Consider the following 25,720-nt stretch of genomic DNA (forward strand, 5'->3'; position numbering starts at 1 on the left):
ACTGAAGAAATATACCATCCTAAATACGTATGTGCTACTGAGATTTGTAATTGATATATTAACATAAAGAAAAATAAAAAAAATATTAAAGCATGTTTCATTTCAATATTTTTATTTTTAAAATCTTTTTAAAGAAACAATCATAGGTCCCATAAAAATATTGATGAATTATATATGGTCCAAAAAAGGCTAAGAAACATTGGAATGAAAAATCAGGATGGCATCTAATTTTGACATTTTATTTACCATGAGGAGAGTAACACTCTCCATCCATTATTAGAAGTGAAACAAGCCATTTAGAGGTTTACAATCTTAGTAAAACCTAGGCTACAGGCATTTCAAAGAGCTTTACATCTATTTTATATATTTTATAGGTATTTCCTATCTTTGTGCAAGCCAGCTTTGCTCACACTTCAGACAGTATGTTTTCTGCCTTTTCATATGATCAATCTCAAATCTTTTCCAAATGAAATCATATCTTCCGGAACCAAGACAGATGTTGTTTTTTCTTTGTTGTTGTTTATTTAACAGTATTTATAATATGCCCACATCCCAAATAATTCTAGGCAGCATACAATGGCAGAAACAAAATTCAGGAACATAATAACAAAATCCAGTAGTCAAAAAACCTATGCTAGTCATACTAAATCACAAAAAATGGAGATGAGGGCTTGTTGAAAAGTTGCTTGTTTGCAGAACATGATAATGGGATAAAGGACACATTCTTCTTTAGGAAGTGGGGATTATTACTGAGGAGTTGTTATCTCATCTAGACATGCATTTCTTACAAATGAGGATTCTCCCTAGATGGCTGGAAGGGCAGATTTAATTCTGACAAGGCATTGCCCCGTGTATCCCAAGGCAGCAAAATAGTGACCAACAGTTTGAATTAGGCCTGGAAGTCTAGTGGCAATCAAGGCAATGACTTTAAATTTGGTATTAGTCTATACTATCAGGGATTGTTTGCTTGTTCACTTTTTTTTAACCAGCTTATATGCTAATATAGTCAGAGCCAATTCTGAGTGTTCTAGAAAGTGCAGAGAAGAGCAACAAAGATGATCAGGAGGTTGGAGGCTAAAGCATACAATGAATGCTTGCAGAACTGGGTATGTCTAGTATAAAGAAGAGGAGAACTAGAGGTGACATGTTAGCAGTCTTCTAGTATTTGAGGGGCTGAGGAGGGGATCCAAAGCACCTGAGGGCAGGACAAGAAGTAACAGATAGGTTACCAAAGAGAGATCCTATTCAGAATTAAGGAGAAATTTACTGTCAGTGACAACAGTGGAATGGCTTGCCTCCAGAAGTTGTGAGTATTCCATCACTGGAAGTTTTTAAGAAGAGATTGGACAGCCATCTGTCTGGAATTGTACAGGTCTCCTGCTTAAGTGGGAGATTGGACTAGAACTCCCAACTCTGTTATTTTGTAATTCAATAATTATGGTTGTCCTGCCAGTGATCTATTTGTCACATGTGGTACGAGGTCTATTCTTTGTCAATTTTCTGTAAATAGTTAAGGCAGTTCTACATAAGCAAATACTACAAAGTACTAAATGAGCAAGGGGCTCACGTGTTGTGTTTAACATCTTTCATAATTTATATGGGAAAGCTGCATTTAAAATATCATCACTGAAATGGGCAACATCTTTTTCATTAAGGCACCTATGTCAAGAGAATCCAGTAAACTCCTTACGCAGGTTCCTTCTGGTGATAACAAGAAGTAGCTGAATAATTTTATGCAATAGTTTCCCCACATAAACCTCAGGACAAAGCTAACTCAAGAGGAACTTGCTTAAGATTCCGCATGCTTAACGTTTTGTGCCCGGACTGGTGAAATGGAGGTTCAGATTCAAACTGATCACCAAGTTCACCTAGCAAAATTTGCTTTCTCAGCCCAATTATTCAGAGGATTAAATAAATGGGGATCTGTGCTGTACTTCTAGCAGAAAGGTGGGATCAAATTGTATAATTATACTAAATGACAATCAGTGAAGCTAGATACAGATCATGAAAGAGAAGGATTATGTCAGAAACAGAAATATTTCATTTTATTTGCTGGACTCAGAGCAAGAGGGAGTAATGTTCGGGATTCAAGCTTAAACATATGTATAATCCCAGAAATATCTACTGCTCCACAAGTCCAGTGACAATTATGTATCTTAAAATAAACAAAATAAACAATAAAGTGTTTTTCCTTGTTGGTCTTTCAAATCATTTATTTATCTGCTCGGTGCCAAAACTTTAGCTAGTCTCATATATGATCCACAAAAAAGATATTAACCTCCATATTGCGGTGCAGGGAATTGCTGGAAAGGGTAATATATTAAGACCCATCCAGAGGCAACATTATTGAGGTGGGATTGGAAACAAGTGGCCACCAAGGTTTTATTCTATTGTCTTATGCTATTACACCAATCTTTCTCCACCTGATGCCCAGATGTCCTGTCCTTTTCCACCTTATTGGCCTTCCAAAGGCCTGTAAAGTTTGGTTCTTTAGGAAGCATTTAAGAATGTGAAGGAGTAGCATATTCCCTCCCCCTATTCCCCCATGGTTGATAGTGCATTCATAATATTTTAATTAGCCATTTCCTATAGGATTTCATACTTTTAACTCGGTTGATTGATAGATCATTTAAATTCCACAAGAATGCCTTGGCAAATACAGACCTTTCTACTTACATAGAGTAAGAGCAAGGGAAAACTGTTGTGCTCATCTGCATGTTTCCTGCTTTTGTGGTCTTATTACTCAATTTCTATATTTCATCGTAACATTAAAAAAAATTTATAGTGAGAGAAGGAAGCAATATAACTGCATAGTATATATTTTAAAATTCAGTGTCAACCCAGAATACATACAGTCTTCAACGTACAACCACACTTGGGACTGAAGCTTCTGTGGTTAAGCAGTACAGTCATTTTATGATCTTTACTAGCACAGTCGTTAAGCAAATCAACATGGTCATTAAGTGAATCTTGTGGTTGTTAAGTGAAGCCAGCTCCTTCCATTGACTTGTCAGAAATCCCCTGGGAAGGTTGCAAATGGGGGATCACATGACCCTAGGACACTCCAACTGTTGTAAATACATGCCGGTTGCCAAGCGCCTGGATTTTTATGAGGTAATGGGGATGATTCAATAGTCATAAGTGCAAGGACTTGTCATAAGTCACTTTTTTCAGCACTATCATAATTTTGAATGGTGGTTAAACAAATAAGTTGAGGACTATCTGTAAACTGAATAACCAATGGTACCTAGGGTAGGCACTTTTTTTTTTTTTTTACTATTTTGGGGAAAACATAAAGGAAAACCATTTCTAAATAATATGAAGAAACCTGCACAGATTCCATGTAGGAATCAACTTCAAGTTCAGTTTATATATATATATGTATGTATGTATGTATGTATGTATGTATGTATGTATGTATGTTCGGGTTTTCTCCCGCGTAAAATTGGAAATGTCTTGGCGACGTTTCGACGAAGTCCCATTCGTCATCTTCAGTCTGGTGCTTTCAGCTTCGTGTTTCGAGGAGCAATGTGTGGTCTTAGCTGTTTCTTCCTTTTAACTGCCAGTGGGGGTATGAACTGATTGGGTGGGAGCTTGGCTGTGTTCTGATTGGGTGGAGTGTGTTCTGATTGGTTAGGGGCTTGGCTGTGCTCTGATTGGCTGGGGGGTTGGCTGTGCTCTGATTGGCTGGGGGAGTGTTCTGTTTGGTTGTGCTCAGGTTAGTCTGAGTTGCAGAGGGGGTTTAAGATTTTGGGCTGCCTTGCTATTTTTTGGCTTTGCGTTCGTGGTCGTGCCTCCTCTTCATGGAGGGTGTCAGTTTGCTTCATGTATGGATTGGAGGGGTTTAAAGTGGCTAATGATGCAGCTGTGGTCTGGCTTCTGGTTTGTGGTCGTGCCTCATCATCGGTGTGGCTTTGGGTTTGTTTTTTGCGTGGATGTGTGGTGGTGACATCCTGTGTGGTTTTTGTGAGTGTGGGTCTGGTATCATTTTTTGTGTTAGGGAGTCGTTTGTCAATAAGGGCGGGTTTCCAAATGGCTGGTAGGCGGGAGGTATCATCTCGCTTGTTCATGCTGTGTGGGCGTTTTTCTATCTCGATGGCTTCTCTGATTATTCTGTTATTAAAATGTTCACTTTTGGCAATGGTTCTGGTATTTTTAAAGTCAATTTCAAAAAAAAAAAAAATACCAGAACCATTGCCAAAATGGTGAACATGTGATTAATGGACTAAATGTAGACTCCCCTGACCCATTTTTTAATTTCCTGAAAACACTCCCAAGATTATCCTGCCAAAATTCATCCACAACAACAAATCTGACTGATTGTGAGCATTCTTGTGGATTCTTCTTAAAGAAAATATTAAAGGCTTTTTTATTAATTGCTGAGCTTTCGTTAACAACCTGTTAACATCATCAGAGCAAAGGGCTAAATGAGAAGGGGGGAATACGTGCATAAATTTACATAACAGTTAAACAACAGTTGCAGTGAGGCATGTGCACATAGCGTGCTTAAGAAGCTGTTAAAGGCATAAAGCAGTCAGTCTCAAGACCATTTTCAAAAGTGTTTGTCAACTGTTTGGTGCATAGATCCAGCGCGCCTATCAGCTGTTCGGCGCGAGGTTCTTAGGGCTTCGTGCTCAGTCTTGTGCCAGCTGGATTCCTTCTGTGAGGTGCAGCTTGGGGGTTCATTTCGCTTTATCATGTGCAGGAGCTGCGGGATTGGATCTGTAGGGAGAGAAAGCAGATGCCCTCGTGGGGCATGTGAATGATTTGCCTGCCCTCGCTCCCCCTTTTTATTAACACAGCTTCCTAAAAAGGGGGAGTGAGGGCAGGCAAATCATTCACATGCCCCACGAGGGCATCTGCTTTCTCTCCCTACAGATCCAATCCCGCAGCTCCTGCACGCGATAGAGCGAAACGAACCCCCAAGCTGCACCTCACAGAAGGAATCCAGCCGGCCAAGACTGAGCACGAAGCCTTAAGAACCTCACGCCTTTTCAGCGTCCAAAAAGATAAAAGCCACAGGAATCTGATTATTCTTATCCAAGTACTCAATTAAGTTAATAATTTGTCTAACATTATGTTTCATATATCTTCCTGTTATAAATCCTGCTTGATCACTATGAATCAAGTCTTTCATAACCTGCATTAATCTATTTGCCAAAATTTTTGTAAAGATCGTATAATCAACATTCAATAATGAAATTGGCCTATAATTCTTAGGCTCTGTAAGATCCTGATCTTCCTTCGGAATCAGTGATATAAAAGCTCTTTTCCAAGAAGGAGGAACTTGCATACCCAACAAAATACTATTAAAGAGTTCCTTTAGTGGCTCTATCATTTCTTCAGATAAAATCTTATAATACCTAGAAGTCAGTCCATCTGTTCCAGGAGACTTTCCAACCTTTTGATCAATTGGACTGGCAATTTTTATTTTCTTTGGTAGAGAAAATGAATTTTGGGGATAATTTTTTATATGCACTTAAAGCTATATATCAGCAGCAATCTGCACAAATTGTTGTAAATGGGGGATTGACTGAGAATTTTAATATTCAAAAAGGGACAAGACAAGGATGTCCATTATCCCCATTGTTATTTGTTTTAACATTGGAAATTTTATTGATTCAGATTCGGGAATCGAAGTTAATTAAGGGTGTAAAGATAAGGAAGAATGAGTATAAATTGCGGGCATTTGCGGATGATTTGGTTTTAATTTTGGAACAGCCGAATCAGGCGATTGATGGTTTATTAGAACTTATAACACAGTATGGGAATGTTTCTGGTTTTAAAGTTAATAATTATAAGACTAAGATATTATCTAAGAATATGTCAGTTAAAGAAAGGGAAAGTTTGATTAAAGCCACAGGTTTTCAGATGGTAAAAAAGGTTAAATACTTGGGAGTATATCTAACTGCTTCAAATGGAAAATTGTACAAGAACAATTATGAACCACTATGGGCAAAAGTCCAAAAGGATTTAATAGATTGGAAAAAATTGCAATTGTCATTGTTGGGGAGAATTTCAGCTGTAAAAATGAATGTTCTACCAAAGTTTCTTTTTTTGTTTCAGATGATACCTATTCTTAAAAAAGAGGCAAATTTGGAGGAATGGCAAAAGGGTATCAATAATTTTATATGGGCCGGGAAGAAACCAAGGGTTAAATTTAAGATATTACAGGATGCTCGAGAAAGAGGGGGACTTAAGGCACCCAATTTGAAATTATATTATGACGCAGCCGCCCTAACTTGGTTGAGTGATTGGCTTAATTTAACAAATATGGATATTCTTTTTTTGGAAGGTTGGGATTTAATATATGGTTGGCATGCATATTTAATTTTTAATAAGAAAGTTGATCGGACTTTTAAATCACATATTTTGAGGAATGCCTTACTTCGTGTTTGGAAGAAGTATTATTATAGATTAAATTATAAAATACCTATCTGGGGGATTCCCAGACATGCAATTGAGGGAACCTCTAAGGGGACAAATTTTGATAAAATTTCATATAAAGAATTGTTAATTTGTTCTGGTTCGAATTGGCATTTGAAATCCCTAGATGTATTAAGGCAGCAAAATATTCTACAGTCATGGTTTCAATATTTACAAATAATGGATAGATGGACTGTAGACAAGAAAGAGGGAATAACACTAGAAGATAGACAATTGGTTATTCAGATTAAAAACCAAGGTCCGGCTCATATAAAAAGAATATATAATGTTTTATTAGAGTTAGATTCGGAAACAGAATTGGTTAAAGATTGTATGATTAAATGGGCTCAGAATATACAGGAGCCGATCTCATTGGATTTATGGGAGATAATTTGGATAAGAAATGTTAAATTTACACAAGCTCAAAATTTGAGAGAAAATTTTTATAAAATGTTTTATAGATGGCATTTAGATCCTAAAAAATTATCTTGTATGTATTCCAACATACAGCCCAAATGTTGGAGATGTGGCAATAATGATGCGACATACTTTCATATTTGGTGGAATTGTAAAAAAGTAAAGGCTTTTTGGATTATGATTTGGTGGAACATTCAAAAGATTTTTAGAAAGAAGATAAAGTTTACTCCTCAACTATTTTTACTTGGTATTTTTGTTGACTTAAATGAAAAAGAAACTACTTTGATGTTGAATTTATTAACTGCAGCAAGGTTACTAGTAGGTCTATATTGGAAGAAAGATTCTTTGCCTACTTTAGAAGAATGGATATTTAAAGTATCTAGTTTTGCAGAAATGGCAAAAATTTCTGCTTATTTAAAGGATCATACACAAGAAAGATATATTACTGTATGGGGAAGGTGGATAGATTATATTCAGAAAAAATATGGAATTAAAAAGTTTTATTTATTTTATGAATGAATATCAAATATTATAGAGAATTGTTTTATAAGTTATGGAGTTAAAGGTTAATTATGATATTTTTTTTTCTTTCTCTCTTTTTTTTTTCTTTTTTTTTAATTATTATAATTTTCTTTTTCTTTTTTTTTCTTAACCCTGTATTCTGCTCTGGGAAGTGAAGGGAGGGGGGGTGGGGGTGGGAGGGAGGGTAAGGGGGGGGTTCTCTATTTTAAAATTTTATTGTATTTTTATAAATGATTGTATGTTTTAAAAAATAAAAATTGTCAAAAAAAAAAAAGAACCTCACGCCGAACAACTGAAGCGTGACTTTTGAAAATGGTCTTGAGACTGACTGCTTTATGCCTTTAAGAACTTCTTAAGCACACTATGTGCACATGCCTCACTGCAACCGTTGTTTAACTGTTATGTAAATTTATGCACATACTCCCCCTTCTCATTTAGCCCTTTGCTCTGATGATGTTAACAGGTTGTTAACGAAAGCTCAGCAATTAATAACAAAGCCTTTAATATTTTCTTTAAGAAAAATCCACAAGAATGCTCACAATCAGTCAGATTTGTTGTTGTGGCTGAATTTTGGCAGGATAATCTTGGGAGTGTTTTCAGGAAATTAAAAAATGGGTCAGGGGAGTCTACATTTAGTCCATTAATCACATGTTCACCATCCCAGTATGTACAGCATTTCCTGTTATAAACAAAAAGTGGGGTGTAGTTCTCTCAACAGCTGCAGTGACATTTTCTGTCCAACCAGAACTGTGAGAATGGCAGGAGAAGCAGTTTTATATAAAATCATCAGAATCATCTCCTGACCACTTTACTTCTATCAGAAGGGAAATGAGAAAAAGACTGATGGACAGAAGAAGGAAGGGAAGAAAGGAAGAAAGGTTAATAAAATGAATACATTTCTACTGACTTCAGTATGAGAGCCTTCAGATTTTCAGAGTAAAATTGGGGATTCAGCAACCATAATCCTAAAGTAGTTTAGTATGCATGACTGGTTTCACTGAGACCTGAGCAAGAGTTGCTTTTCTCTGCAGATCTCCAAAATGACAAAAAAATGTTTTTTTAAAAAAAGTTATATTAACATGCCATCTAAGTGTGGAAGTGGGGATACTATCAAAAGATAGTCTCAGTCATCTTTGTTAAATATTCATTTTCAGTTCAAAAACCTGGAGTTATTATAATCAATGGAGCTTATATTGACTCAGCGCAGGGGATGCTGTTTGTTCTGGTTATGTTTTTAGGCAAATAGCAAAGGCTGTACATTGGTTGGATACAAATAGAGTGCTGCATTTTTGCACCATAAAAATCTTAATGCTGCTATAGAAAGGGCTCTGTCATTTGTATACAATCTATATTAAAGCTATGCAAAGACCACTCATCATTTATTCTGTAGTCTGAAACTGATGTTACACATATTTCAACCTCTCTCACCACTGACAGGATATAGTCTTGCTAGTCTAGTTTGGGAGGAGCTCCTTTTCAGATGTGTGCATTTCATTCCTCATATCCAACCAAGGCATTTTACACAAGCAAACTTCATTTATTTGTTTGTTTGTTTATAAATTTTGTAGGCCACCCATCTTGCCTCAAAGTAACTCCGGGTGGTTTGAATGTTCTTTTTCCTTTTGATTGGTTTTTGTGGCACCGCTCAAATCAGGATCTCAAGGCTGAGAATATTGAGGGGGGGGGGGGACACAGGATAAGCAGATGCTGTCCATCCTGTTTCAGTTAAGTAAGAACTGGTGCTTAATTGCCCAGAGTCATTTTGATGCTTTGACTGAAGCAAAGCATTACCCATCAATACATTCAAAATAAAAACACAGCTCTGTCATTCAGAAATGTGTGTATTTAGTTGCTTCTTCTAAGAGATGATTTACATCTGGTCAATATGTAATGGACATTTAGCTCCAGCAATTCTGTCTATCTTCCTTACCTATTTCTTCCAATTGGTCATTGTTTAGAACAGCAAGTTACAAAATAGATTACTGATCTTATTTCTCCATCATCCCTTCCCCATTCTTTTCTTTTCGTTATGTGTTATATTACCTTTAACTTGCAAACTCAAGGACTATCATTCTACTCATCTTAGTGAATCATTCTGGGAATTGTTTTGTTTAAAGAACAGGCTAAACTGATGTAAGGAAATAAGTTGTTGAACTTGCATTCTGTTTCTAAGCTGTAGAAGCATAATCTTCTAGCTTATAAGCTTTTCTGAATATATCTCACAGATTACAAGGTCAATCTTGTTTAAGATTAAAAACACAGATATTTTTAGAATGGTGAAGCCACTATTAGAAGTTCTCTTTAATGCAAAGTAAGCAGTTTTTCTTCTTAGGAACCACATGGGATTGCATGAAAACAGAACTGAAGCCAACCAAAGGAGGGATTTGAATCCAAAATGGCCAAGGATCTCTAATTTCTGATGTCACAGAGTTATTTTTCTGAAAATCCTCTTTTTTTCTATTCTACTTTCTGACATTTTCTTTTCTCCCCATCTCTTAGTGGACTGCAGGGAAACAACACCTCAACTGAAATCTTCTTCACAGCATTTCAAATTAAAACAAGATGTATACTGTTAGTTCTCCAGTATAACAATAGTGTATTTATTAAATTGTGCCCAAAAGTAGATGCAGAAGGATCTCAAAACTGAGTAGTCTTATTTCTCTATTTAAATCATTTCAATTAAAACATATTCATTAATATTAAACAGAAAAGGCATACAGGCAGAATAGACTCCTTTAAACATAAAAGCGTGATTGACAAATAAACTATCAGTTGATTTACTGACATTTTTAGAATTAATTCCAATTGCCACACATGCAGAATCAGATTTATGGCAAAACTGTGGAATCCTCTGTAAATTATCTTGCTATTATATAGATATTTATAATTATAATACAATTTATAGTTATAATACAGATATTTTCCATGAGATTGTGGTACAATATTTGTAGCTTCTCTCTAGTCTTACATATTTCATTTATATTTTGGTTAAGGCTCTTGTACTATTTTGTGGTTGTACTACGTCAGATACTACCTCAGATTGATAAACAACACAAAACAACTAAACAGAACAACAGAACTGAAGAAGCTTCTTGGATGAGAAACAAAACATCTTCAAGGAAAATAAAGAAAGTCCAGTTGCCTTTTGAAAAATCACCTTTGGGACAAAGCAACAGTATATTGTGAAATGCCAATCTATTCTTTCATGATTGTATTGCCATCAGTGTACATTAAGCAGTTTTGATTTATCTCTGCAAAGCAATTTTTGCAGTGAAAGTGACTCGTGGATTTCACTGAGGTATAGAAATAGCCCAACATTAATTTTTCAATATACGCTTTAATATTTGGGATTTGTTTATATTATTGTCAACTGCCCAAGAGCAGTTAATAATAAGTAAAATATAATAGCATATTTCTCTGGTTTAGAAGCATCAAGCCAAAAAGCTCTATTCTTCACTTGGCAACAAATTGAGAGCAAGTATATTAATTGCATCACATGCCAACACAAGAGTGGAAAAGAGATTATTCTAAAATAAATATACTGTAAAATGTATTCACACATCCTGGATTGATTACCAGGGAAACAAAGATATATGGATGAATAATAAAAGATGCATTTCACTCCAGGACTGGATGGGGAAGCATTTCCTCCGCTCTTAAAATAAATATTTCATTGATTTTTATGATACAATCTGTCTTAAGATCTCATGTAATCTGGAAAAATACACTAAGGCATTACAAAGTGCCTCCAAATTTAACCACAGGATGATATTGGTCCAGTACACAATTTCCTGCTCTCACAATATCAATAGCATTAGCAACCACAGGCTAACAAGGCCAATACAAATAGAGATGATAATTCTCTTTTTCACCCTCTGATACTCAGTGAAAGTATAGGAATACCTTTATATGAGAATACATAAGTGATTCTGGTAAAATGGGCAAACTTGATAATATTGCACTATATTATAAATGATCTCTAAATATTGCAGATGGATCATGCAGAAAGATTATGATGCGGAAATAGGGAAGGATTGGCGCTCATTGTCTATTGTCATATTTGGCTTCTACTATAATGAAGCTGCTTTGTTCTGAATATTATAGATAATCTGATAGGGTATCAATAGAATCACTTCAAACTCATTTCAAATTAATTTGGAACACATAGGAATCCACACAGACATTTCAGGTATGTGAAAAATCCCTCCTTCATTTTAGATGCTTCTCATCCAGACCTTAAGGACCTTAAAGTATTGGTAAGGGCTAGTTGAAGACATTGTCAAATCAGCTTGAATTAGCTAGTATTTCCATACCTTCCAAGAGTGTTAATGTGAAAAATCAGCTATCATTCAATGGATTGTGGAAAATAGTTAAGAATCAAGTGTTTTAAGTTGTAGAAAAAGTGTTCCAGGATTGTCTCTCCCAAATAGATTTAGTCTTTTCCTTGCATACTTATGGAGAGGACATTCTGAAGATCCCCACCACATGTAAAATAAAAAAAGTAAAGTCAGTATGTGTCTCCCTGATTATGTTTCCCTGATTGCTGTCCCCATAAGTTGGAATATCTTGCCTCCTGAAATTGTGTGTCATGGTTCCGAAAGATGAAACTCTTCAAAGAACTTCGAGGCAATGTTTACCTTAAAGAATCTTTATGGAAGTAGCATAGCTTCGGCACTAACATAGTTGAAGCCAAAAACTGGATTCCCCTTCCCTGAGCACATAGTATCAAAGCACAATTCCCTCTTTCAATTAACAGTCATAAATCACATTGTCCAATTAGTTTGAAATGCAGGCTTTCCCTCCTGTTCTGCTACCCACCAATGCTTATCATCTCTTATTTCACACACTAGTATGATATTGTTATGTCTAACTAACTCCCACCACATTCCGCCTCCTCCCCCAGCATCATCTAATTCTAAGAGTAAAGCATAAGAAAGAAAAAGGCTGCATCTTCATATGTTGTCAAAGCAGGAACATCCAATGTTAGTAATGTTGACATCCGCCCCCCTTACAAAAAGGACAGATCCTGTAGCATAAACAAAAGTAGATGTTAGGGATTGTCTCTCGGTTTGTTAGGGTGTTTCTTATAGAGCCTTTTGATGAGTCTGTCGGCTTTCACATCACTAGATTTCACCCAAGTGGCTTCAGATAGCGAGTATTCCTTCCATTGTACTAGGTACTGCAATTTCCCTTTAAAAATTCTAGAATCAAGAATATGCTTTACTTAATAGTGAATTCGACCCGCCACTACAAGGGGTCTGAGTGCCTTCTTAGGGGGAGGTCTTAAAGTGGATTCTCGCAAAGGTTTCAACAAGCTGCAATAGCAGACAGGATGAATTCTTCCTAAAAGCCTAGGTAGTTTTAATTCTACTGTGACTGGATTTATGATCCTTACGATGGGGAAAGGCTCCAAGAATTTTGGTCCTAATTTCTTACTGGGTAATTTAAGGCATAAATATTTAGTTAACAGACAAACCTTTTCCCCAACTTGGAATGTTTTTTGAGGGGATCTCTTTTTATCTGCCTGTTTTTTATAAGTCTTGGAAGTCTTTCTTAAAGCAGCTTTCGTGGCTTTCCAAACCTCTTCCCACCCCCTCACCCATTGATCAAGTGTCTGAGAAGCGGAAGGTACTTGAGGGTATTCAGGTATTGGGCTGAACTCTTCCTGTAGCCACTCTGAAAGGTGTGAAGCCAGTGCTGTTGTGAACAGAGTTATTGTAAGCCACCTCTGCAAAAGGAAGGAGGTTGGTCCATTTGGTTTGTTGGTAGGAAATATAACATCTGAGATATTGCTCCACCATCTTGTTAATGGCTTCCGTGGCCCCATTAGTAGACGGGTGAAAAGCAGATGATAGACTTTGAGATGATCCAATTAATTTAAGAAAGCTCTTCCAAAATGTAGCTGTGAACTGCACCCCCCCATCTGAAATTATTCGTTTAGGGGCTCCATACAAACAGTAGATATGTTTCAGAAACAATTTAGTCAATTGTTGGGCAGATGGGAGTCCTTTGCAGGCAATGAAATGAGCCTGCTTTGAAAACAAGTCTACCACAGGCCAGATGACAGTATTTCCTCTACTCTCAGATAGGTCTACTATAAAGTCCATAGGTATTTTTTCCCATGGTTGAGAAGGGTCTGCCACTGGCTACAGTAACCCAGGGGGCTTCCCTGGAATTCTTTTCATGGTGGCACATACAGTACAACTGAAAGTTTTCCACATCCCATTTTAGCCCCAGCCACCAAAATTGCCGGCGGATGAGATACAGAGTTTTTAGATATCCAAAGTGTCCAGCGTGTTTTATGTCATGGCTGTGTTTGAGAGCATTAAGGTGGAGGGCTTCAGGCAAGTACAGTTTCTCTTCATGATAAAATCTTCCCTGAATCTTTGCCAGTTTATTCCCCAAGTCTAGGGATAGCGACTGGGGCTCAGGACCTCTAAATAATTTGGAAAGTTTGGAGTTTTTTAGCTAAATGTCATGGTTCCGACAGATGAAACTCTTCAAAGAACTTTGAGGCATTGTTTACCTTAAAGAATCTTTATGGGAGTAGCATAGCTTCAGCACTAACATAGTTGAAGCCAAAAACTGGATTCCCCTTCCCTGAGCACATAGTATCAAAGCACAATTCCCTCCTTCAATTAACAGTCATAAATCACATTGTCCAATTAGAGGCTTTCCCTCTTGTTCTGCTACCCGCCAATGCTTATCATCTCTTATTTCACACACTAGTATGATGTTGTTATGTCCAACTAACTCCCACCACATTCCGCCTCCTCCCCCAGCATCATCTAATTCTAAGAGTAAAGCATAAGAAAGAAAAAGGCTGCATCTTCATATGTTGTCAAAGCAAGAACATCCAATGTTAGCAGCGTTGACACTGATTTTTCACTATAAAGTTGAGAGAACAATAGAAAAGATGCACATATAAGATCAAAACTCTTAAAATCCCAAATTGGAATAGCACTTTCAAAGTCAGAACAAGATAGAATATTTTGATGTTGAAATGTTCTGCATGCTAAGGTATTCCATTTATATACACTTATAGATATACTAGTGCATATTGTTCTGGGCAAGATGACTGATATTTTCAACAATGGTATAAACTGTTCAATCTAGACCGATGGCCCCATCTGATGGAAATTCAGTTTCTATCTTAAATAAATAAATAAAATCATACATAGGCTGAACAAAAAGCTGTACAAAAGACATGCACTCCAGGATATTGCTGCCATAGATATCCTTTGTCTGGCTAAATACATGCTGAGATGGAGGGGAAGAATGCTGATCAAATTTGTTAATGAAACAGCATTACCCTTAGAGTCACAGAATCATAGGGCTGGAAGGGACCTTGGAAGTGTTCTAGTCTAACCCCTTGGCCAAGGCAGAAGTCCAACATCAGCCCGTAGAAATGGCTGTCCAATCTTTTCTTGAAAACCTCCAGCGACGGAGCACCCACAACTCCAGGAGGCAAGCTGTTCCATTGGTTAATTGCTCTCTCTGTCAGAAAATTTCTCTTTAGTTCCAGGTAGGATTTCTCTTTAACAAGCTTTCACCTGTTGCTTCTTGCCCTGCTTCAGGTGTAGGTCAACCCCCTCTTCTTTGTGACTGTCCTCAAGTGCTGGAAGACAGCTATTATGTTACTTCTAATCCTTCTCTTCATTAGGCTGGACATACCTAGTTCCCTTAACTAGGTTCATCATAAGCTTTAGTCTTCAGACCTCTTATCATCTTTATTGTTTTTCTCTGCACTCTTTCTAGGGTGCAGCATGTTTTTGAATTAAATGGATTGAATTTTGAATTAAATGGAATAATTAATATTTTAGAAGATTTAAATATAATTCAAAATGATTTCAATAAGTCAGAGAAATACATTGAAGGTAGCTAATACAATTTAAGAGAGAGAGAAATGTAAACTTTGGCATTAAAGCGGAGGAGGGAAATACCTGGTTTGAAATGGCACTTGTGAAAAAGTTCTTGGAAGAGCTATTAATCACAAAATAAGTATGAGTCATCAGTGTGATTTTAAAAAAGACAAATGCATCAATAATTACAGAGCTTCCAGATTGTGGGAAGTAATTGTACAATTTTGTTCTGCCTGCTTTAGAGAATACTGGAAGTACAGTATGTTGAGTTCTGTTTATTTCATTTTAAAGAGGATTCAAAGAAACAGAATAGGTTCAGAAAAAGACAAAGAGGATATTTAGGGAACTAACAACTAATTCATACAAGAGATTGAAAGACATGGTTAAATTTTAGTCTTCAGAAGAAAAAAATAGGTAGGTTGGGGGGGATGGGGTGTTAAATAACACTTTTCAGTGGCAGCCCTCCTGAAAATCTGAAAGGATACCAAACAAACAAACAAACAAACAAAAAACATCAAGATCTATTTTCTCCCCTTAAGCAGTGCAGGACACCAAATAATGGATTTAAGTTACTGGATGACAGACTGTAATCGAATGTTAAAAAAAACATCTTGATAATTAGAGCACTTCAACAATGGAACCAATTATCCAAGTGGTGTTAAGCTTCACAAATTTGGATGCATTTGAATAGAGATTGAACAGCATTGAGGAAGAGCTTGAATTCAAGGATCCTATGGTATCCAATATAGGTAGTCCTTGACTTTACTTATGGCTGTAATGGAGCCTGCTCATTGTGGTTGCAAGTTGTGACAGTCATAAAACTGGTTGGTCACGTAACTGACCCAATTTTATGACCTTTTTTGTAGCAGTCATTGTCAAATGCAAGAAATCAGGATAGCGTTCAAAAGTGCTGTTATTCCATGCAACCTGTACATAGGAATCTGATCTACTAAAGGTCAAGACAGATTGGTGCCAGGTAAGAGTCAATGAATTTCAAGGAGGGCTGGACTTAGGTTTCTTTTGAGGATGTAGGGACTCCAGACTGATTATGCATTTGACCCTGCCCTCGGACTCAGCCTGGTCATCTCCTACAGTCATTAAGCAAATGTAATCGTAAAATGGTTCCTGCAGTTGTTAAGTGAACATTATAGTCATTAAGTGAGCCAATGGTTCACAATTGGTATGGTTTGCCAAAAAATGGAAGTAAATGCCAGGTATCTGTGTCATAAAACACAGACATGTGACCATGGGATGATACAAACTACTGTATATACAGTCTGGTTGTCAAGCATCCAAAGTTTGCTCATATGACCACAGGTGGTGGTGGTAAAACTCTAAGAACTTTGAATCTGGATTATAAGTAGCACCAAGGTAGATCTGTTGGAACTTCAACATGAAGTGTTAATACCACTTTATAATGCCTTGGTAAGGCTACACTTGGAATATTGCATCCAGTTTTGGTCACCACAATGTAAAAAAGATGTTAAGATTCTAGAAAGAGTGCAGAGAAGAGCAACAATGATGATCAGGGGACTGGAGGCTAAAACATATAAAGAATGGTTGCTGGAATTGGGTATGTCTAGTTTAATGAAGAGAAAGACTAGAAGTGACATGATAGCAGTGTTCCAATATCTCAGGGGTTGCCACAAAGAAGAGGGAGTCAAGCTATTCTCCAAAGTGCCTGAAGGCAGGACAAGAAGCAATGGATGGAAACTAATCAAGGAGAGAAGCAAGGAGAAATTTCCTGACAGAACAATTAATCAGTAGAACGACTTGCCTCCAGAAGTTGTGAATGCTCCAACACTGGAAGTTTTTAAGAAGAGATTGGATAACCATTTCTCTGAAATGGTTTAGGGTTTCCTGCCTGAGCAGGGGATTGGACAAGAAGATCTCCAGGGTCCCTTCCAACTCTGTTATTCTATTCTATTAAGTGACCAATTGTAAGTCAAGAATAACCCATGCTAAAAAATTTGTACTGATTGCTAATTGCATTGGACACAATTTAAGGTGTTACATTTTAAAGCCCTGAATGGCTTAGGGGCAGACATTGCCTCACCTCTCCCATTTTGAATTTCTCCAGCTATTAACAGCTGCAGGAAAAGCTATTTGGAAGATGTTTCTGCTGTTGGAGGTCCATATTGCTGGCACAGGACAGAGCATTCCCTGCTGTTCCTTCTAATCTTAATTCTAATATAATGCTTATATTTGTGTTAACTGTAATTGTTTTAATATTTTATATATTCCCCTTTTTTTTATAAGTTAGGCTCCTTGAGTACTCACCACAAAGGTGAAGATGTAAATGAGATGGGTATTATTTCTGAAAACTAATTCTGAAATGATGATTTTCTCCTCGGCGATAGTTTCTCCTTATGAGGAAACTTGAATTCTATAAAAAAGATTCATAGTCATGTTTTTCCATGGGCAAATTAATGTCTGGTTTGTTTTAAATAAAGATTCTGGTTTTTGTTTGTTTTCTGCCAGGTGAGAGAGACTGTATTTTCCAATCATGACAGGAGACATATGAGAAATTTTGTTTTCAGGATGTGGACTAAACTTTTCTTTTGTCCATTGATGAGATGTTACTGATGCCGACAATGAATATGTGTTCATCCCTAAACTTCCTACCCTGGGACTGACAGACATCATGGCTTGATAGGGCCTAACTTTTTACATTTATTTGCTTCATTCTTATCCTTACTTTTCATAATATCTTGCCCAACAAAAATGCCTGGAAATGCCTGAAAGCTCCATTATTTTTCAAGCCACACCGGTTGACTCTTCTAAAAATATAGCCAACTACCGGTATGAAAGCAACTGAAAGCCAGACAAGGAACAATGGATGGAAAACAATGGAGAGCTTCAAGCTAGAAATAAGAAGAAATTTTCTGACAAAGAGAACGTTCAACTAATGGAACAGCTTGTCTCCAGAAGTTGTGGGTGCCTCATCATGGAGGCCTTCAAGAAGGGACTGGACAGCTACTTGTCAGAAATGGTAGAGGGTCTCCTCTTTGAGCAGGCAGTTGGAATAGGTGACCTACAAGGTCCCTTCCAACTCTGTTTGAATTCTGTATGAATGCATAAAATCACATCTCATAAAAAAGTAGGAAGAGCCCATATCAGAGCCAAGTCAATCACCCCCTTTCATACCATCAAAAAATAGGATGTATACATGCTTATTTTATTTATTTATTTATTTATTTATTTGCATTTGCATTATTTTGGGTCTGTAGAGTATGCAGTGGGCCTAACACACAAACTGACAATAAAATAAATACTGAAACCTTTCCCCCCACAAAATGATATATAAAGTTTGATATTTGTTCTGTACAGATATTATATTCTGGTAGGGAAAAATATTCAAAAGAAGCTGAGCAGCCTTTTTATTTGCTGCTGCCAAAGATTTAAGCAACAAAAGGTCAGAATGTTCACCTCTGCAATTCCTCCTGCATTCTTGGAATTCTGAAAAGGTAAGAGCTGAAAGAATTCTCTTCTAGAGTAAACAATGTCTCAGCGAAGTATCCTGTGGGCGATCCATTTTCTTTGCACTGCAAAGTGGAGAAAATGAGGAGAAGCACATGATTCCTCTCAACAATGCTCAATCCTTGAATCAAGTCAAGATTTAAGCTTTTGTTTGGTTTTGGTATCAACAGAATCAGGGAGTTAGCACAGTAGCTTAGCTTAGCTCAAAGTATAAACAAGTGTTCACGTTCACCATTCCTGCCAGCAAGCCAGATGTGCTCTTTTGCAGAATATTCCATTTCATTCAATATATTTTTCTTTCAGAGTCAACATTCCACGCCTGCTTAGCATGTTCATTCCACATCTAATTATTTTGTAATGATCTGCTGCCACTACCTTGGGCTTCTTTTATCTCTGGAACTTGAGTTATATTTTTAGCTTCACATTCTATTGATTTATTTTATATAGTCATCACATTTCTATACTGCCCAACTCACCTAAGTGACTCTCCTTCTTACATATGGATGGTGCCATTTTGGATAGTTATATATGTTTAATCTTATGTATGTTTTTTCATATATAAATCTTATTAACTTCATTATGCATTATGTATTGATAGAAGGATCAAGGCTAATAGATACAAGAAGCAACATGCTAATTTTGCTATGAGTATGTAAGACTAAGGCTACCCACTCTGGGCTGTAAAAATCCAAATATCTATTAGATGACAGCATCTACAGTTTCTACTGTATAGAAGACCTAATATTTTTCTGATAGGGAGGAAGCCATCTATCCTATCCACCTGTCTACCCATCCATCCATCCATTCACATTCACTTTCTTTTACCAAGGGAAATATTTAAGTTTATTTAATTATTGACTATTTTATGCTAATATTCATGTTCAGCTGAAATCTTTATCCTCAGACTGGACAAAGATCTATCCTTTTCAGATGTGCACATCCACCCACACCTTTTGTTTTGCCATTTGTGAATAGACCTTGAAGTTGGCAATGTAAATTGCCAATTGCTCTTCTCTTCTTTGCTCAGATAGCAATAATGGATCATAACAGCCATTCCTTGTTCGCTGAAAGGAGACTCTGCTTTTAAGATTTAGAGAACTAGTTCACAATTTTCAAGAACTTCTCGTAGTAAAAAGAGAGTTGCTAGAATATTAGCTTCGAGAACTCTAGCAACTAGAAAGAAGCAGATTCCTCTCACTTAGCCTGACTTTTTTTTTTCTTTTTGATTTGAATGATCACCCACTTCTTTCTGACTCCCTGAACAGCCTCTTACAGCCATATCATTTCTCCTACAGAATGTATCTGGACTTTTTCCCACTGCTGGGTTAAAGTGCTATCTACCCATTCTTAAGTTGGCAGAAAACTATCCCGGCATGAAATTTGCTGCTTCCATTGTCAGTTGCTACTCTGCCTCCATTACATCTGTTCCAAATCACTACAAGATGATGCTGTTCTGGAAATGAAAGTTCAGCATGGATAGGCAGAGCAATTTGGCTGGGTCCTCCGATAGTGCTACTATCCAGTACCTAACTGGAATATAACAATCCAGATGAGAACTAGATACAGCAGAGTGATATAGAAAAATTGGATGATTTGCTGCCATCTAGAGGACATTAAGAATTTTGCAACCTATATATGGCAAACCTTTTGGTTTTGCTGCTCTCTGCCTTCAAAGTGTAGGGAAAATGTCACCAGTCATGGCACTGCAGTGCCAAAGGAAGAACCAGAGACTTGGTCAGAAACACGACAAGGTTGAAAATATAGCAGGAGTCAGGAGCAAATAAACATCAAGCCAAATGCTAAATCTGCTTCTAGCTACAGAAGACAGTCCCTGTGAGATGTGCATCCTTTCTTTGTGCAACATAAACAGCTGAAGCTTCCCTCACCCTGTGGTTGTTAATAAAAAGGTACTTGGCTTGCTTGAAGAGTTGGCAGCCTGCTACTTACTTATGAGGTGCTTGTTCTGAGGGAGCTTAGAATCTCCCCCATTTCCTGGTAGATCAGTTGGATAGAGCAGCTTCGGTGCTGGGAGAAGAAAAGACTGAAAATGCTTTGGTGGTGAGAAAAAGGGCCAAGAAACTGCAGCAACAATGAGGACTTTCCTGTCCGTTCTCTTATTTATCTTTCAAAACTAAAGTGTCCACGCTAGGCATTATTATCTGCCACACATCACACTACATATGCATGAACAACACTGGGGCATGCAAGGCCGTCAATTCCCCTTGCTTTCAAAACACAGAAGTTGGTAAGAAACAAGCTATTGTCCCTGAAGCCCCCCCCCCTCCCCGATGCAGCTGGAAAATTTTCTGGGAAGCTCTGGTCAGCAGCCAGAGGTTTATTCAGGCACAAATATGCATGTCAAAAAACAAAAGTGCCCCTTCACTTACAAACATTAGCACAGCTGCTCATTGCCCTGTGGGGACACAGGAATCATCTTACTCTCCCCCCTTGTTTTTCATGGTGGGGAGATCATGGCAGTGTCATCCAGTCCTGATGTGGGAATATATTCAGGGACACACCACACCACATTCAGTTAGGTTGGACAGATCACAGACAGTAGGCAACAACTTTTTGATGTCCCCCGTTCCTCTGTACATTAACTGCACAACTGTGCAAGCTGGCATCCAAATATTCCAGTGCCTGTTACTCCTGCAGAATCAGGTGGCAAGAACTGGAAACTCACCTTTCAGTCACAACTCACCTGGTCTTGTTCTTGCAGACTCTCCCCCCCCCCAACATTTCCCTACAATCTCACCCCAATCTGGTATCTCCAAATGAGTTCTGGATCAGGGAAGAAGAAAGGCATGGGCAGAAACCACCAACTGGGGGCTCCAAAGTGGCAGATTGCCTGGCTTTTGATCTGTGCTCTTGCCAACTATATCAGACAGTTGTGGGGAAAATGCCACTTTAAAAAAGGAATCAGAATGATTGGAAATAGATGCACCAAACTATTTTTTTATTGGCATGCACAATTACAGAGGTCACTGAGTTCCGTGCCAGAGGAATAACAAAAGAATCTTGAACTACTCAAGATTATGGGTTTTATACCCCCAGAACTGTAACAAAAGAGCAAAGTCACTCATACTAGGCCTTTTATAGTCAGATTGTAACAACTGATTATACTATGGAAATATTTTTCTTTTCTTTTCTTTTTGAATATGTAGTTATTTTTAAATGGATGTTTACTTAAATGTTTTATTTTAATTCCAGTGCCAGTTTTGGGGTACACATAAAAGTCACATAAAATAAATAAAAGCATATTATAACCTCTCTCTGTCTGAAAGTTAACAAGCATTTGGTAATGATTAGCATGACCTGCCAAGAGTTACAGACTTTTCTAACTGGTGTTCATTAACTATCATGGTTGACAGCAATTAAAGGCCAGTAAGCCCTTTCAACTGATATTGGTAACTGTATTTGTGAATGCCCCAAGAACTACCAAATTCAAGAAAAGAGTATTCCACCTACCTACACTGTAACTAATGAAAGCTAAGACAATAAGTCCCTGTGCCAAATAATGGAGCAATTATCCATGGCAAAACAAAGTACAGGTAATCCTTGAGTTACAAATATAATGGAGCCTGCTACTTACATTCATAACCTGAGGATTCGTGGGAGTGAATCACATAACACCAATGTGAAAACTCTGCTTTCACCCACACATTCAGTAATTGAATGCACGTGTTGTTAAATGCACGAGGTATCTCAGGGTGAGGAAGGCGGGGGGGGGGTAGTGATGGAATGGCCACCCAAGGCCTCCCCGACCCACTGAGTTACCTCATGTTCCTCACAACAGCTTCCCCCCTCCCATCCTGCTGCGCTGGACTCACCTTGTCTGTCACCCCTCTGCCGCAGTTTCCTTGTCTGCTCCCTGAGCTGGGGGGGAGGGAGGAGGAATAGGATGAATGTTGCAATGTCTCTGCGGTTTTTCGTAAGGGTGAACAACTGCTGTGGTGCTGCATCATTCGTAATTTCAGGACTGTGTTGTAAATACTTGGAGGGGGTTATCACGTAACTTCGAATGGTCATTAGTGAATTGTTGTAACTCGAGGATTATCTGTAGTGACTATGGACAGGACTAAGTTACTAAAAGAAGGAGAGGTCACCAAGAAGCAAGATTCAATTATCAACCTCCTTAGCAGGATCTGGAAACAGAACAACCCTGCCTTGAAAAACAGTCCCAAAAGCTCCATAATATCAACATTTACTGTTCATAGCTATGAGGAGGAAAATGGGAGTCGGAGAAGGAAAAGGTCAAATATCCTGCCTGAAGAAAATAGCCAGAATCCTAAACAGGGATATATTAATTTTATATATTCTTCTAATCTCCAGGGGAATACTCACAAGTAGTATTCCTCAACTCACGACCGTAATGGAGTCTAGAATTTCCATTGTAAATCATGACAAGTTGTAAGTCGAGGCACCCATGTGACCAAGCCTGATTTTACAACTTTTTTTGAGGTGGGCATTAAATCAACACCACAATCATTAAGCAAACACCGCAATTGTGAAGAGGACACATTAAGAGAATCAATGTATTCCTATGGGAGATTTTTCCACAAACCGGCCGTAGAGACTAAAAGCTAGCCAAATGGCCTGGAAAGTGGCAAACCCCCCCCCCAATCCTTATAAATCACAGCCACGTGACTACACAATGCTTCAACAAGCTATAAAGGTGAGCTGATTTTAGAGTCATCTGAAATGTCATGTGACCACAAGGATGTGTGCAGCCTTTAGAACTCCGAAACTGGATCATAAGCAGCTTTTTTGGGGGGGGGGGAGACCTGTTTTCAAATGGTTGCTCAGCTACTGGTTCCGCGTTGAGGATTACCTGCAGTAGGGGAAGGGAAAGTACAGTGCAATATTTGCACATCTTCAACATCAAACTGTCATTCTATTTTTTTCCCATTGCAGGATTAACTTGCCTTTAGAGATCAGGCAGTCCCCTCCTTATTACAGGGGCTGAAAATGTAAAAACCCGTATTTGGGCTGCAAAACTCAAGAGGTCCACTAGAGAGCAGCAAAGAAGTGTAGCAAAGTGCAATTGCTTGCCAATGGCCTTTCAGAGCCCTGGTGCTTCTCGGCTCTGGTGCTTCTCAAAACATCTTTTTTTTTTTTTTTTTACTTAGGTCTTTTATGTTGTTTCTACTGCATATCTTGTGGTTTTAATTGGATGAACGCTCTTACTGCATGAAATTATATTTCTGTAAGCTGAGTAGAGCAAATTGGAACTGGGCAGCATATGTTAAAAATAACTAAGTTTATTTTGCCGCAAGACCTGCTTGTCTTAATTAAATATTTCTTTCTTTGTCCAAGATGTGTGTATGGGGGGAGGGCAATAAGAGAAAGGATTTTTTTTTTTTGGTTAAAAAAAGGGAAGGAGACGGAAACAGCCCTCCTTCTCAATTATCATCCCTTCTTTCACATTAGCAGCCTCCTGTGGCTGAAATTCATTTCCAAAAATCTGTTGAAGAGCTGAAGCAGGGCATGTGGGCCCTTGAGCTAATTCACACTTCTTCTTTTTTTTAGAAATCAGAAACATTTGGATACCCCTTAGTATCCTAGTTAAAGCTTTTGGCTAAGTAAAGACTTGCTGATTAGATCACTTAGGTGTCTGCACTGTTAATCATGTCCCACATTTGCCTATAGGCTACCACTAAGTGACATCTGAGCTAGACACCATTAATTAACATGGTGCTGAAACCCACTATACTTCGCAGATGTATTCAGTTTTCAGCAGCCTTTTGTTTTTCTTCCACCCAGTCTTCTCTTTGATGTCTTTCCATAAGTCTAGCTATGGATAAAGACTCCACCAGTTGTTCTTTTTTTATTGTTTTAAACATTTGACAGTTGTTCCTAGGATAAAATAACTAGATTCACACACTCCTCTATGATTTCCTTAACCTTAGTTTACCAAATCAGTTACAAGAGGCTGGGTTTGTATGATGTGCTAAGCCAAAAATAGTTTCTAAATCACAATGTAAGGATGATCTGGGGAGTTTATTAAGAAACCCAAATTAGTCTGGTTATAATTTGTGTGAAGTAGGCAAGTCAGAATAAATCATCACTGGTGGAGTTAAGATAAAGTTAGTTAGTTTATGTGATGTGTAAACCCAGGAAATTAGATTAGGTCACAATCATAGTTAGCATCCTATGCAAACACTGTGTATTGATGGCAAAATCCCAGATTAGAAAAAAATATTTGTTTTAAAGATTTATATTACATAGATTCAGTGCTTTTTTTTTTAAGAAAAAATGATGCCGGAACTCACACACATCATACAACCTGCCTTGCCTATCCTACAAGGTTCCATCCAAAAAAGGTGCCAGAACTCCATTCTGGGTGTTCTATGACGAAAAAAAGCCCTGCATAGATTTATGGTTGTGAGCCACACTGAGTTGCTTACGATGGGCAGCCATAGACATATTTTAAATAAATAAAATAGCATTGAGAGAGTTTAAACCAGTGTTTTTCAACCTCAGTAATTTTAAGATGTATGGACTTCAACTCCTATGGTAGAATTGCCCAGCCAATCAGGGAATTCTGAGAGTTGAACTTTACCCATCTTAAAGTTGCTGAGGTTGAGAAACACTGGTTAAAAACATGTTTTCTGCCTAACCATTCATCGTTTAATTCCTTCCAAGCATTTTTATCCTTTTATCTCAACCCATGGGAAAAAGGCAATCTAGAGGTGAGCAGTTTTATTATGAGAATCATAAAACTCGGCAAATATTTATCAAAGGACCTGAAAATTAGGTTAATAGTTTCAGACTGTGAATCCTTCGCTTTACAAATGCAAATGAACTCTAGCCTAGTCTAAAATGTCAGAGATGAACATAAGATAGGAGCATATGGAAAAGGCAACCTTTTGTTAATTTGATCACATGGACCAGGCAAATGGTCTGACTCGATAAACTTTGCCAGAAGACTACAGTGAGTACATTCATTTATATGAATCAATCCAGAAAAGGTCATAGCTCTTGAGGAATTTGAGGAAACAGACCAAAAACAC

At 37.7% G+C, this 25,720-nt stretch overlaps 1 long non-coding RNA gene across 1 annotated transcript in view; it reads right to left on the minus strand.

The window, feature by feature from the left end:
- Window positions 1-18,345: 18,345 nt before the first annotated feature.
- Window positions 18,346-25,720, minus strand: part of LOC120308159 — a 96,768-nt gene continuing 89,393 nt past the window's right edge. Inside the window, exon 4 of the long non-coding RNA XR_005556949.1 lies at window positions 18,346-18,772. This is a non-coding gene — a long non-coding RNA (uncharacterized LOC120308159). The remainder of the gene's footprint in view (window positions 18,773-25,720) is intronic.

Source organism: Crotalus tigris, unplaced genomic scaffold (assembly GCF_016545835.1).
Source record: "Crotalus tigris isolate CLP2741 ecotype Arizona unplaced genomic scaffold, ASM1654583v1 scf7180000017536.10889498, whole genome shotgun sequence".
Classification (NCBI taxonomy): domain Eukaryota; kingdom Metazoa; phylum Chordata; class Lepidosauria; order Squamata; family Viperidae; genus Crotalus; species Crotalus tigris.